The sequence below is a fragment of the Nomia melanderi genome, chromosome 1, assembly GCF_051020985.1.
Source record: "Nomia melanderi isolate GNS246 chromosome 1, iyNomMela1, whole genome shotgun sequence".
Taxonomy (NCBI): Eukaryota; Metazoa; Arthropoda; class Insecta; order Hymenoptera; family Halictidae; genus Nomia; species Nomia melanderi.
Genome location: NC_134999.1, coordinates 37811849 through 37826515, shown reverse-complemented (window position 1 = coordinate 37826515; position 14667 = coordinate 37811849).

The window sequence follows — 14667 nt, the reverse complement described above, 5'->3', positions numbered from 1 at the left end:
GCGGGTATACGCGGTTCCTTCTATAATATAATGACGGAGGCGTTTTACGTATAATTAGTTTACTAATTGTAGGTCTCGTTCGGAATTGGATTAATTGGGAAATGATATTCTGTCATGCCGGTTCGAGCGATTTTTCTGTTCAACGGAGCTTGCGATCGTTTCGAATCGAAGGGCATCGGTATTTCTTGCTTCTTATCACATTGCTTCCATATTACGATAATTGCTTTTCTAATTCCAGTCGTAATCAAGATTTCCATGAAAACTCGACAGGAATCTCAATGGACAGTCAACGTCATTTATATTCACAACCAGAGATGGGCACAGACAAGGAAATTATCTATCGGGTGTTCAAAAACTTTCACCATCCTATACTCAAATCTCTCAATTCGATATTCGAACATATTAAACGAACTATCGCACCAAACTCTACCAGAACATTCCCAAAGAAAATCGTCGATAAATAGACGGAACGTAAAGTCGAAACAAAGGACTCCATAAAGTGGCACCTTATTCGTTGCACATACGAACTCGTGCCCATCTCTGTCGCCAATATTTCCTTCCAGATGTCTGCACGATCAGCCCGGAATTTAATCGATCGAAAGTAATATTACGCCGTCGGAGAGGGTCGTTTAAAGCTCACCTAGCCGAGGCAGGATCCGTGAATTCACGCCGGCTCGGATCGTGGATCCGTGAGCGCGACCGCGTCGCGACGTAGAGAAAAGCTCCGCTTTAATACGGATGCGCGCGACGTTCCCATCGATTTCGACGCCGCGTATTTCACAGCACAGCGCGAGCAAGTATTTCCTCCGCAGGAAACGAATCATCCCGAATCGTCGGCGCGTCGCGTCGCGTCTCGTCGCGTCTCGTCGCGGCGAGATGAAACGTCCGCCGACTGGCGACAGCAATTTTTTCCCGGTAACATGCTCGCGTGTTTAGAAAAGGTCTCTATCTTCCACGCTCTTTCGCCGCTCTCTCTCTCTCTCGTTAACGTAACGAGCCGTTCACTCTAACGAACCAGCGAGGCGCGCTTTCATCGGGATCGCGCGCGACGGAAGCCTTTTATTATCGGCGAACCCTCCGGACCTTCCTGCCGCGGTCGTCAGTCCGAGATTCAGGAGCTCGTGCGTTGCGTTGCGTAGCTCGGTGCCTTCTTGCGGCCTGTTTGTACGCAAACTGCACCACGAATTCGTCCAATCGCCTCACGTTTCATAGATTTCTTTCGGTTCTCACTTTGGTTCACAGCGAATTGAGTTTTCAGCGAATTTCCTCTCCCGCGTTGCTCGAGATTCCGTCGGAATAGAGCAATCGGGAGGTTTCATTAAATTTCTCGTAACGGATCAATTTAAGGGAGGGTGCATAACGAACGATTGTCATTGGGTTTTCTACGGGGGTTTGATTGTGTTCGAAGCGAGGACGAATCAGGTACATCAGGCGATCACAGTTCCTATTTTGCTCGCTGCAGACTTAATGTAAGGCACTACATTAACGTGTAATGTAAATGAGAGTAAAGAAAGAAATCTATCTGGTTAAGCTTTTGAGTATACAATAAATAAAAGTCTAGATTATTATATACATATATTGTAAACGAGAATCTACGGTATGTTAACGTAAAACTGTAACGCGTGTGCGGATATGACGAGCGCACGGTGCATTGTGCATTGATACTTGCGTTTTGTAATTCGAGACGACACGGGGAATAGTAGGATTTTATCATGTTAGTTTCTCGGCGGTTCATGGAAGTTTCGTTCAGGGTCCTTTGCGAGAAGCGGAGGATCGTTCGCGATTGCAAAGTGTTTGTTGAATTTTTATCATTGCCGATTGGCCCCTGTAACGTCTGCTATTCATCTGTGTACGAGTTTTTCTACTTGCGTTTTGTTAAACATAAGTTGTTTCTTCGTGTAGCTCCATAGGTTGACCATTGTATATAAATATATGCAAGCTGTAGCGAAGTCATAATAAAAAATTCGTAAAAGATACTCTGCGTTCTGATGAATCAATCATATCATCTTATAATTTTTCGTCGGAAAACTGTCGAGAAGAATCGATGAATTTGACGATACTAGGTGAATCGTTCTAAATTAACAACTAATCCAGCAGAATTTACAACTATAAAGATTCAAATCGCGCGGCTAAAGTAGGATACACATGATATAAGCTGCCATCTACGGAAAATAGCTGAAACATGTTGCCGATTAATACTTCTCGACAATACGAGATGTCGCTATCATTCTCTTTCTAGATTCAAATTCCTATTTCCTTTAATATCAAGCTATTGCAATTAAGTTTCATTACCTATAGTTACCACAAGAAAGTTTCATAATCTGTGAATAATTTCTTCACTGTTTACTTCATATCTTTTATCTCTCTGATTTTTCCCATAGACTTAGGCCGTGCTACCATCTAAGGTACGAGTTTCAAAGCAGAGAGGACTGTAATACAAACTCCATTGATGATACAGTAAACATCTATCAATTTCAATAAAACACTTTCCATTTAAGAATATTTTTAACCATATCTTCACTCTGTAAACGAACCAAAAATTACTGCAAAAAGCCATAGACAAAACTGAAATCCTTTTACTATCCTAGAATAATCCAAAGCAGTTTCCTTTTTGATTACTGGATGGTACCCTATCTATCCAAATACCGACGAGAAGCAAGATAGACCAGTCGTATATTTTCCTTTGACAAGAAAATAAAACAGAACCCATTTCTTTATTTATTTGTACTTATGTGTAACCTGTTGATAAAGTAAGTGACGCCAGAATGACAAGGTGTCACGTAACTTTTACTAGAAATAACTTTCTACTTTACATTGAAGTCTATCCTATCTCTGGTCGGTGCTCGAAAGCTTTCGATCGAAGCTAATAAATCGATGGTTAATAAAGAAACAGTTTACCAGCAATTGGTTCTACATCGACCGACAGTAAAGCGAACCGTGCATTCCCTCTATAATTGTCCGAAGAGTTAATCGCGACTCTTCTCGCGCTAAGAAGACCATCGTGTCGCAACGGTTCCCGCCCAAGGAACGCGTCGTCCGGCGCGTATTCACCGTGGAGAACGGGGTCCATCGCGTGCATGACAAATGATCATAAAAGCGTATGCACTTTGACTTTCAAACAAGCGGTCCCCGGCAAAACGCGACGTTTCTCCCGCTAAGAATAATGATCACGTAGATGCAAATCTCAGCCCACTTAAAAGTCGATAACTCTTCGAGATGCGTGAAAGCAGCGGGGCGAAGGGGGCGAGGCAGAAGGAGTTAGGGCCGGTTTATCGGGTAGCCGCGATCGGCCAGGTGAAATCGCGACTGACTTATTATTTCGGACTCGTACAATGACTTCTGTCGATGGTATCGCCGCTCCTCAAGGGGATCATTGTTGTCGCGGCGAAGTGGCGACGTGTCGCCGCGAATTCCAGGTGGCGTGTTCCCGCGGAGATCTTCACGCTTCAGTGAAGAGCTTCAGCGGGAATAACTGATTGCATCAATTATGCAGCCGAGTAATTACGCGCTCCTTTCTATTCTTCAGGATGTAGGAAAACATAATGAACACACTCGAAATAACAAACATGGGAAACGTAGAAGCCTGGCGAGCGAGAGCTCAAGAAGTAGCTCGAGGCCAAAGAGTTTTAACTGCTGTGCCTCTCGCAAGGATCTCCGCTGTTTTTGTCGTTAGGAAGCAACAAATGGGGCACGAGGTAGCAAAGAAAAACAAAAATAGGAAACACGTGTCCACGAAAAAAACTGGGCAGAGTAGGGAAAAAACCGTGGACACGAGCTGGTCCAAGCGAACTGGAGCAAGTACGAGGAAACTAGAGCGGATAGGAGCTGGTCCCGGCGGGCCGAAGCGGACTGGAGCGTATTGGAGCAAATGCGAGCGGAGTAAAGCGGACTGGAGCGAATCCGAGCATACCGGGATGTATTCCTTGTGTCGTGTTTTCTCGAAAACCTCTTCGCACGTTGGTACACCGAGGGATTCAGCGAGAGGAATCGGGTACGTCGATTATGCGGAACAACAAATTGGTTTTCGGTCGTTCGCGAGGATAAGACGATAGAGTATAGAGGCTAAAGGGAAACCTAGGACGCGAACGAACTGAAAAAGAAAGAAAAAGCGGCGGGTACAAGGCATCCAGGGCTTGGCTTTCGAGTACCTGCTAATGAACGTAACCGGAGCTGGAGCTTCGGTGCACTTTAGGTACAGGCGCTACGCTAATGCCTAAACAAATGGCCGGCCTCGTGAAAAACTCGACTTTTGTGCCGCTGCCCCGTACGTACGTGTTTCTTCAACGTTGCACTAGAAATCTCGACCGAGTGCTCTCTACCCTTGAAAGCTGGCTTCGTGAAAGAGTAATGTGTTCCACGAGAGAGCTGTACGTTGATTACCTCTCCTTTTTTATAGCAAGGTCAGCTCGAAAAGTCTCCCTTTTCTTTGCAGTTTTTTTCTCTCTTCGCCTCTCTACTCTCGTTTCTTAGAATTAGCTCGAGCATTTAATTGAATTCTTGATGAGGAGCGCATGTACGCCACCGTGGAAACCGTCTCGATCGCTGCGCGGATCAATGGTCGCGGTAATGTTAATGATCTTCGTGACTTAGGCGATCTGTTTCCTCGGTAAATGGAGATTAAATTGCAATTTATGACTTGCTGGAATAGAGCGCTGCAGATATTCATTTTTACATGTGCCAATTGGTACGATACTGGCGAGATACTGAAGCTATATTAAATAGAACAACATAGTTACGTATAAATAAATGGAGAACGTCTTTGGAAGATGTAATTAAAGCACTCGGGAAATTAGAGCGTAGAGGCGAGTGATATCGAGTGATTCATCAAGATCTCGATTCGAAATAAAAGATTTACTTAAAAGTCGCGTAGTAAAGGAGCAACATTTACTCGCTGTTTCCAGTTATCTCGACAACTATTCGCCGGCGGCATCGCATGACAAAATAGGAGAGGGTGAAAGCGCGTTCGGTGGACGACAATGGTTTTCGGCGAGCGGCACAATGCTTCGTTATTCGTGCCCACCGGGTTTGCTTCCCTGCTTGGCATCAATATGCAGCCATTAGCGGACACGTGTGTACACATGTGTACTGCAGTTACCTGCGCCGCCGCTTGCGGGTACACCTTTTCAAGGTACATTGTACGAAAAGCCAATATCCCCCATCGGTTCAATCGAACCGCTCCATCCGAAATTCGGTTATTTATCGCGCGGGAATGGAAAAAAAAGCGGCGCGTTTTCAGTTCCGCGGATCGAACAGCGTTCCCCGGCGATTTTCCGCTGCGCGAATATTTAACCGCGCGCGATGGAAAAAGTGAAAGGGAAGTCTCGCGGCAGATTTTTTTGTTTTGATAACCCGCGAGCATTTTTTCATTTTATCGTCGCGCGTGTTTCGCGTGCCGCGGGCGCGCGCGCGCGACGGCGTAAATCTCGAACGGTTGGAACTCGTTGCGAAAGGCGGCAAGAATTTCTTCCCCGCGGTCGGCCGCCGCGGAGTTAGTTAAAAATGGGTCGGTGGTCGATGTCATGGCTGACTGGCAGTCACGTAATTACCAGTGACGACGCGTTTCCGCGACGGACAAAGCCGCGCGCAGCCGTTCACATGCGGGGAATCCTCGCTCCACGGGGGCGGGACCGGCGCTGACGAATTTTCTCGGAAAGGGCATCGAGGAAATTACGATTTCTAATTACGCGGCAGCCCTTCGTGACGATGGGTTCGGTTATGCCCGGAATTAACGTGGACCCTCTTCTTCCGAAATCGTAAATCGTTGGGCGTTGCGCGCAGCGGCGCGTGGAAACGACTTTTACTATTCCAGTTTCGAGTAAATTATGCACTACAGTTGACCATATTCGTATGGAAATTTTAGTAATAACGTGTACAAATTTATTCCAATGCTGTTACCGATTCATTCTAGTAAATTATGTCTTCTCCAATGTTTTCGTTACTCAACGTTTACATTACGAAGCCTCCGGACCTTCAACGTTTCTAGCCATAGCTGTTACACGTTAAGAGAAGGACATTTGAATCCAACGAGAAGCAAACTTGACATCAACTCCCATACGACCACTCAGTGTCACAACGTGCCCCTCCAGCCGACGTTAGAAACATTAGAAGCGCCTAATGTTGACGCTCCATGGCGACCATTTATTCAATTAACGCATCGCCGCGGCGTGTCCATTAATAGCCGGGCAAATGGCGTCGGACACATGTCGGGTTTACCACGGGAAACGTTGCCGGACACGGGGAAAAGGCTCGATAAACGAAGGCACAAGGTCTGAGAGCGTACAGACCGTTGGAAACAATTGACCCGGGGGCCGCCCGGGTTCGGCGAGAGCAGCGTTGCGTGTCCGCTCGCGATGCGAGCGTAGGTGCAACGGGGCTAGATTGATTTCCATTATCGTCTAAAGTCTCCGACGGTGACTTCCATCAGACCCGCACCCTTCGCCGTCCCCGGCAGATGGGCCTGTTAAGTCATTATCGTTATTGTTTGTGCGCCGCACGCGGCTAGGGCGCCCACTGCGAATCACCGACGCACCGGGTGTAGCGGGAATGCACGGGCAACGGACGTACGCCGTTTTTTTCTCGCCGTGTAGCCGTCGAATTTTCGCTTGTACTTCCGTTGCCAAATAATTAGAGTGCGGACCGCTGTCAGGGGTTTATGAGCCGAATAAATTGCACCTTTAACCTCTTCCTGCAACAATTAGGCTTTTCCTATAGCCCCCTTAGTAACCTCGTGTTCTCGTGAAAATTGTTATTCTAATTTTGGAGTAGTTTTGAATAATGAAAGTTTCCATTTCCGCTTCTCTAACTTTAGTCCAATTTCGACTAATGAAAGCTTGAACAGCCGTTTCTCTAATTTGAAGCTAGTTCCAAATATGAAGCTCTTCTTGTTTTCCTAATTTCAATCTAATTTTAAGTGTGAGATCTTCAATATAGACTTTCTGGTTAGCCATAGAAGGGTTAGTTCTTCACGCTACTAAGGCAGTTGAAAGAACAGCTGCCTTTTTATTTGCCAGTTGCCGAAGACGCTTGTCCTTGGACACATTTCGTACGCGAGGGACCCACAAGCGAGCAGGATTGTGCCCACAGTCGTGCCGTGACTCATCCGTGCGCCGATCCTCGAGTTCTTGGACGACGTTCTTGGCCACAGGTAATTGGCCGCAGATGCGTTCCGCGGCGGCGTTCTGCACGAATCGCGGTCGAACCTCGCGCGGTCCCGCATCGTTGACTCATCCGCGCTGACACGCACGACCTGACCCTTTCAACCGTGAGTCCCTCTCGGTTTTTTCCCTTCTTTTTTACACCTATCCTCTCCCCGCTGTCGCGCCGCGCAGACACAATAACGGGGACCGGAAGTGACGCGCGGAAAGGGATCGGACCGCTTGCGGATGGCTCGCGGAAAAATTGGCCGCGGCATAATGCGCGACACGAACCACGGTCAGGGGACAATGCGGCGGTAATTGGTCGTGATCGGTTTGATGGATCTTCCTGGAAAACCGCGGACCGGGAAACCGAGTCTGGGCGGGGCATGATTGATTCCTACAGGAGGGGAAAGTGGTTCCATTGGAGGAAACAATAGTTTCAGAAAACGTTCCGTTCGGTGCGCATCAAGTTTACGAGTACTTTATAGCTTTCCAGTGAAAGAAGTTCGAATAGAACGAATAATATACAATGGATTAGTGGTTCCGCGATTTTGAAGCGAGCTGTACGTCGTAACAATACGACGGCACGGTTTTTGTTGGAATTTCGTAGTAAAACATGAGAATTTTGTAGTCCGCGTCGCTTGAAATAATAATCTCCGGTGCGCCGAAGTCTGTACGAGCCACGCATGCGGTCCTTTCCCAAAGGAAACAGCGGTGCAGGTTTAATTTCCAGAAATGCTTTCTGTTTGGCCTCACTCATGAATCAGTTACAACAAGTTTGTGTGCTCAGCGTGCAGTCTTGACGGATCAGTTGTCCTGTGGAAGGCGTGAGCTCCCGAGGGCTCTGCTCCACTTTTAGGACACGCTCATCATCGCGAGTAAACAGTGGATTCTGCGGCAGACATTCGTGTCGAGAAATAAATCTGATTCTACGGACCGCGGCTGCCATCTTCGCCGGTTATCGCATTAAAGGAATCCGTAATCCTTAAATCCTATCAGAGACTCTTTCCCTCGTACGTTTTTTAACCATCAAAGATACATCCCTGATCCTCCGCTATAAAACCATCCGGGGTATCAGAAACGCATCCGAACAGATCCTGAATTATTGAATAAAACGCCAGGCCTGGAAATCATCCCCTGCGATATTATTCTAAGATACAGAGAAAGGATTTGATTCGGCCGGTAGTCACAGGATCAACGTATCTAGTCGCCGCCGACCCTATTGACCGCTCGATTCTCTATTCTGGATCTGCTCCCAGTCGTCCGCATCTCATTTCGAATCCTAGCCGCAACGCGTTCCACGAAAGTAGGCCCGGAAGAAGTGGATCATCGAGTAGATTCGAACAAAGCGTGAAAACAGACGGCATGCCAAAGCGAGACGAGCGTCTACGTGCGTTCGCCCGATAGATCGAACTATGGGACGCGTAACTGTTTCTTTCGTCGATTGGCATGCGATGCTAGAATCGCACGCACGCACGCGCGCGAATGCGTACTCGAGCGGAAGCGAACTGTTTCGTCGCGAAAGGGTTGGCCCCTGACATTGATTGCTTGATTGTCTCTGGCTAGGCCCAAACGTGGCGATCTAGCGCGATGATCTAACGCGGCGGCGACCGTTCGTTGACCCTACCGTGAACATCGCTTTTATCGCCTCTGTTGCCTTCGTGCCATCAATTATCTTCATTTCCCGATGCTCTGTTCATTATCACCGATACTTTATCATTCAATCTTCCATTTCCATTATCTAATTTTTAGCGACGCGCAACGCATAAATATCGAACTAATTCTATCGCGCGAGATACCAAAAATTCATCTCCCAATGAAACCCGAATACCCATTAACGCAACTACAACTCTCATCTCATTACGCGGGGAGCTTCTCAATAAAACTGCTCGTAAAGTTCCTACCCAACGATGGATCAGAGTCAATGGAACGGAATGCAAAGTTGGAGCGTATAAAACGCGGAGTAAAGCGTGTGCTAAAGGAAAGTATATCTCGCGCGAGCGAGCGAGCGAGCGTAGCCGGGGGAATCTATCTCCGAGTTGATACTCGATTCTCAAAAACGGGGAAGAATAGAGAATCGCGTTGCCGGCGTAGACGCGCGAGTAAAATGGGAAGGCGAGTATACGCGTTCCTCTGGCTCGGCGAAATTGCTCGGCTGCTTTCACGCGGCAGAATTCCCATCGGACTATTCGCTCTTTATTATCGCGGCCGGCTCTCGGATATTGATATCCAACTCCGCCGGCCACCTATCCGCCGTGGGCGGATGTGATTTTCTTATTTTCCGCGATTCCCGCGCCTTTATCTGCGCGCGCGTCCGTCATAATTGGAAATACGCTCGATAAACAAGCGAATGTCACCCGGCCAGCTATTTACGCGCCGGCCGCCATGACACTGTCTCCGAGTCATGTCTATTTCGACCATGGTTGCCGCGGCGGCGGCGGCGGCGGCGGCGGCGGCGTGGGTCGCGAAAGAATTAAATCTTGCGCGATCCGGCGCGTGGGACGGCAGCCGGTATACTAACGGCAATCACGGTTTTCCTTTCCCGGGACGACCGGAGTAATTGTTTAACAACGACAATTGAGCACACTTTTGCGAACGGACGATTTAGGTGAGTCGTAATGGAATGGATTTCGGTGAACTTTATTAGGGCCGAGCGGCTCTTATTTCTTGTTTTAATGTCAACGTTAATGTCGCGTTATTTATGCACACTCGCCGGTTTTATTCAGTGGAATTAATTTAATGGCTTGCCGAACTCCTGTGTAAATTGTAGAGAAGAATGCGTAATTTACCGTTGTTATTGAATTCGATACTTATTGTTTTACATAGGAGACTCTGTTGTTTGCCGACAGTTGCCATTTATTTGCGATTTTATGCGCGACTTCATTGTGAATTCCGTAAGCTGGAGTGAAATTGTAATACAGTGTTATATATAATATCAAGCTCAGTATAATGCATCGGAATATTGGAATAAAATAGCATTGTTCCTCGATTTATGCATGTTTTCTCATTAATTGTATGTAACCGTATATGAGAAATATGTTCAATATTTCTATAGGAAACCTTTCGAGAGCAAACGGTTAATTTTCATCATCTTTCCACTGAATTCCAAGTTACACAGCTTCCTTGCAAATCCAGCAGGATTCGAATTTCCTCGCGCGGAAGTGACTTTCCGCGTTTTGTTAGCCGAGTTGTCGCGGCAGCGCCGGACCGTACGTCATCGGTCCTGGCGACAGTGTATCGAGCCGCAACGGGACAAGTCGCGATTTTATTAGCCACTCCATTGAATTTCAACCGGACTTTAAATTGCCGTAGAGTTACAGTTATACGGCGTATAAACTAGTCCTCCTGGGGGGACGGATCGATGATCGAGGGAATCCGCGCGATGAATAAAAAGCGGTCCCGTCGATCGTACGCGGCAAGATGGGACGCGGATTTCTCCGGCGACCGGCTCGATAATGGCCACGATCCCGGCCAACCTAAATGCCCAATTAAAGCATCGAGAAAGTGCGCCACGCCGTTTTCCGCGGTGATTTTTCAAAATCGACGCGCGCGGATCCTCGTCGTGGAGCCGTTCGCCCCCGCGTACCTCGGGTAATTGCATTCTAGAAGAGTAATCTCTAGCCTCGGCTTCTCGAATTCTTCCCCCCGTCGTTCTGCTTAATCTCTGTTGTGCCTCTCTTCCATTCAGAATTCATTCCATTAAGCTCCCGGAATTACTAAAATACCTCGGCCGGCAGCGCTTTTGATCAATCGAAACTTAGCCGAGTAATGATACCGTGTTGTGTCGGGGGGACAATAAAAAATCCAATTAAATTAGCTTCCTTGATCCTCTACCTACTATATATCCGAGCATCAATTATCCCGGCTTAATCTTTAAGAGTTGCTTCCAGAACGTGGGCAGACGTTCGAGGCGTAACGCGATTCTTGCCTCTGAATAAGCTCGCAGTAAACCTCGTTGCATAAACATGTTTCAAAGTATCGACCGAAACTTGCGCGAACCTCTAACATTGTTGTTTCACTGAATACTAAATTAGATGAAGGTAGATTGGATACCATTCGCAGAAACCCTGTCTCGAGGAGTCTATGGAAGCTGAGCAAACATCGACTAGACGTATCAAATGGCAAAGCAAACGTGATATACAATCGAGTACGGCGTGAATAGACTGGCGCTACAGAAAAGAAGACGTTGGCGAGGACTCGTCTAGCACCACTGTCCCAAAGGAAATCGATCTTTTTTTGCCATCATCGTACGCTGGCTGAAACGTCCAGGTGGAGGAAGTCCAGGTGCGAGGCTTGGCACGCGACCCTGCGGCCCGTCGAAAACGCATTAAAGCCCGATACCTCGGGATGAATGAGCATGTTCGGGCGAAATGAATGGAAGGACTGGCCGTTGAAGCGAGGCTGTTCTCGGTCGGATACGTGATAGGCCTACAGAAGCGAGAAAAGAAACCGCGTACTCTACGTTGCTCGGGAGAAGAGCTCTGAAAAGAATGCAGGCGCCAATGATCAGTTTTCTTATTTTCTCATTTCCGTCATCTTCGCTAAAACTGATTTGCTATTCTCGAATGCGGCTACATGTAAGCAATGAAAAATATAAACAAAACTGGGTTACTCTTCTGCGGAACGAACAGCGGGTTTCTTTTCAAGATTCGTTCAACACGGGTAACGCAGGATTCACTCGCGAGGATAGTCTGCTTTCAGCGAGCATAACGCATCGAGAAGTCTGCGCAGTCTTTCTCAGTTTAAACGGTTCTAAGTGAAAAGCGCTCCCGGCGCACCGCATTGATCGTAACCAGAGGATTCCGCGTTATGGCGCATTTACACCGACCAAACGAATGCTCGCCCCTTAATCCGATAAAATTGGAGTCCAAAACGAGCATTCGTTCATCCCCGATAAATGATGCGATTTTGTAAACAAATTCTTTATCCGTTGGATATTTGCGAATGTCTGCAGAACGATTGCCAGGTATTGCAAATAAATGTTTCGCTCGCCGAGTATTCCCGAATGCTCGACGGATGCTCGCTCGATTTAATTATAGAAACGAATGCTTTGTTGTTGAATATTTCGGAATGTTCGATGTATGGTAGCTTGATTTGAATGAGAAATGTTGAAGTAATGTATCCTTTTATGTTACGCGTTTGCTTGAATTCGCGGCGAACACATTGGTACCCAAACGAATACGAATGCTCCGAAATGGGGATCAAACGAACGTTCAGTTAACGTAAACACGCCGCAATGGCGTGTAACGGTCGTGGAAAAGTAATTGCTGGGAGTAAGTAGCGGTTGCAAGTAGCTGACATTGGGCGTAAGCAAAGAACACAGGCGAACAGTGCGGTTAGAAGCGTAATTCGCTTTTCGGGCGACAAATAACACGCGGTTGTCCGTCCGGTCGAATTGGTTCGGTATTACACGCGCGTTGCAACGATTTCCCGGTAACAAGCGTTCATTACAGGCGTCTCTATTGAGGGATTATCGGTCGCGTATGGCCAGCACTCTGGCCGCTGCATGGAAATTATTTAAACGGCCGGCTAGGCACTACAATGCCCTGTGATTACCTTTTTCTTTCGCTATGGGACATTCTGATGTACCTTTTCCCTCGGGCGGGGTTTATGATAGTCATTGGCCTGATTGACGAATAGAGGAGTGGTCTAAAAATGTGTGAAAATTATATAGGTTTGTTCATTCACGCGAAGATAAAACTGCAATTGAAATTAGCTGCTTGCCAGGTGCTGGAAAAAATGTTCACATAATCGTTGCTTCGACGTCGAGCTCGCTTGTTAAGTTAAACCCGACCAGTCATTAGGCAAATCGATTTAGATAATATATTTCAACTGAAAATTCCTCGTCGCGTTTATCCTGTCAACGTTCGAATTTCCTCGCATTTCTTTGAGTACATTATCCCCTACATTCCACGTCACCCTGTATCACAGAGACCTTATCCGAATGCTGCGCTCCCTTTGTCATCAACTCAGTTTTGGCCACGATTCAACACTCCATGGAAGATAACGCTCGAAACGACCGGCCTAAAGCCAGAACCATTGTCAAAGACGTGACTCCTCTATACAACTCGGAAGACACTCCCTCTCGCATCTACCGAATTATCAAGCCCACCGTCACACCTCGCCCATTAACGTGATCCGAAGAATCAAGAACTCCCTGAACCGATCGAACGTCACGTCGCTTAACTGGATTTTAAAGTGCCAAAATTTCAGTCACCTCCGCGTCGTAAAACACCCGCGAACACGCCTGTTCCCCAGGGGTCCCGCAGATTAAATTTGATCCGTCGGTTTCGCTCGAACATCCGCGCGTGAATTTAATTACACCTTTAATTTCACGAGCCTCGTAACGGCTTCATCGGCGCGATACATTTTCCAGGATGAAAGAGAGACAGAGAGAGAGAGAGAGAGAGAGAGAGAGAGAGAGAGAGAGAGAGAGAGAGAGAGAGAGAGAGAGAGAGAGAGAGAGAGGGAGAGAGAAAACGCGGCTCGTTTCGCGGATGATGCGCCCGCTGCGAGCCCGCCGTAGCAATGGCGCGGAGAGCGGGGGGGACTTTTTCTCGCGGCTCTCGGTTTTACTTTTACGAGCGCTTTCGCGAAGCCGGAGACCGTGCAACTTTTGCGGTGCTCGCCGGGCCGGGAGACGGGAAACGGGAACGGCACCGCGCGATGCCGTATATCATAAATTCTCGTGAGGAGTCGCGAGGATGGCCTATAAAACGCCGGCGCTGTCTGCGCTCGGCCGCCATTAATACGGCGCCGGTCCCCGCGTTAAGCGAGTGTTTCTCGCGGTCCCCGCGATCCTCGGATGCCGTGTTTCGAGTTGGCCACCGTTACACGCATTCTTTACGTCTTCATCAAACAATAAATTGGCCACGGGTTCCGCGCGCGGGTATCAAGCGAGCCGGCGCGCGAGCTTTTACCGCGGCCCGCGCCGCCGCTTGGCAACGCGAATCGTCGCCGCGAGACCTTATTGGGTCGGGCATATATCAATGGACCCGGTTACGTAGCAACTACAAAATTTCTGCTCGAAGGACACTTCCGTCAACGAGGAATTTATTCGCGCCGCTTGTAACATCAATTAGAGGTTCATTGCGTTCTTGACCGCGTAAATCTTAGTAACTCGTTGTTCAGTTGGGTCTCGGACTAACTGGGTTAAGAGTAATCGTTTCTCGCCTCGTTGATGATCCTTAATACTCGGTGTATTTAGCAGTGTAATTTATTAATCAGTTTAGCGTCCGTGACGTTGGAAAGTTAGGATTGTTCTCTTTCGTTTTTCGTTTCTAGAGATTATTCGAGGCTTGAAGTTGTTGAAAGGAAAGTAGGTTCGAATGGCGCGATACGTTTCAGTGAGTGATGAGCCGGTGATCGAGAAAAATCGAGCGGATACCGTGTCCGATTTGTGACTAGCGTAACAAGCTAGTTTCTTCCTTGTTCCGAGAAAGGTCCAGGGCAGCGGGCGCTGTGAATTTTGACACTAGCGCGGATTCCCGGTGGGAGTAACGGGAACACGGTTCCTACGGCACCATGGGCA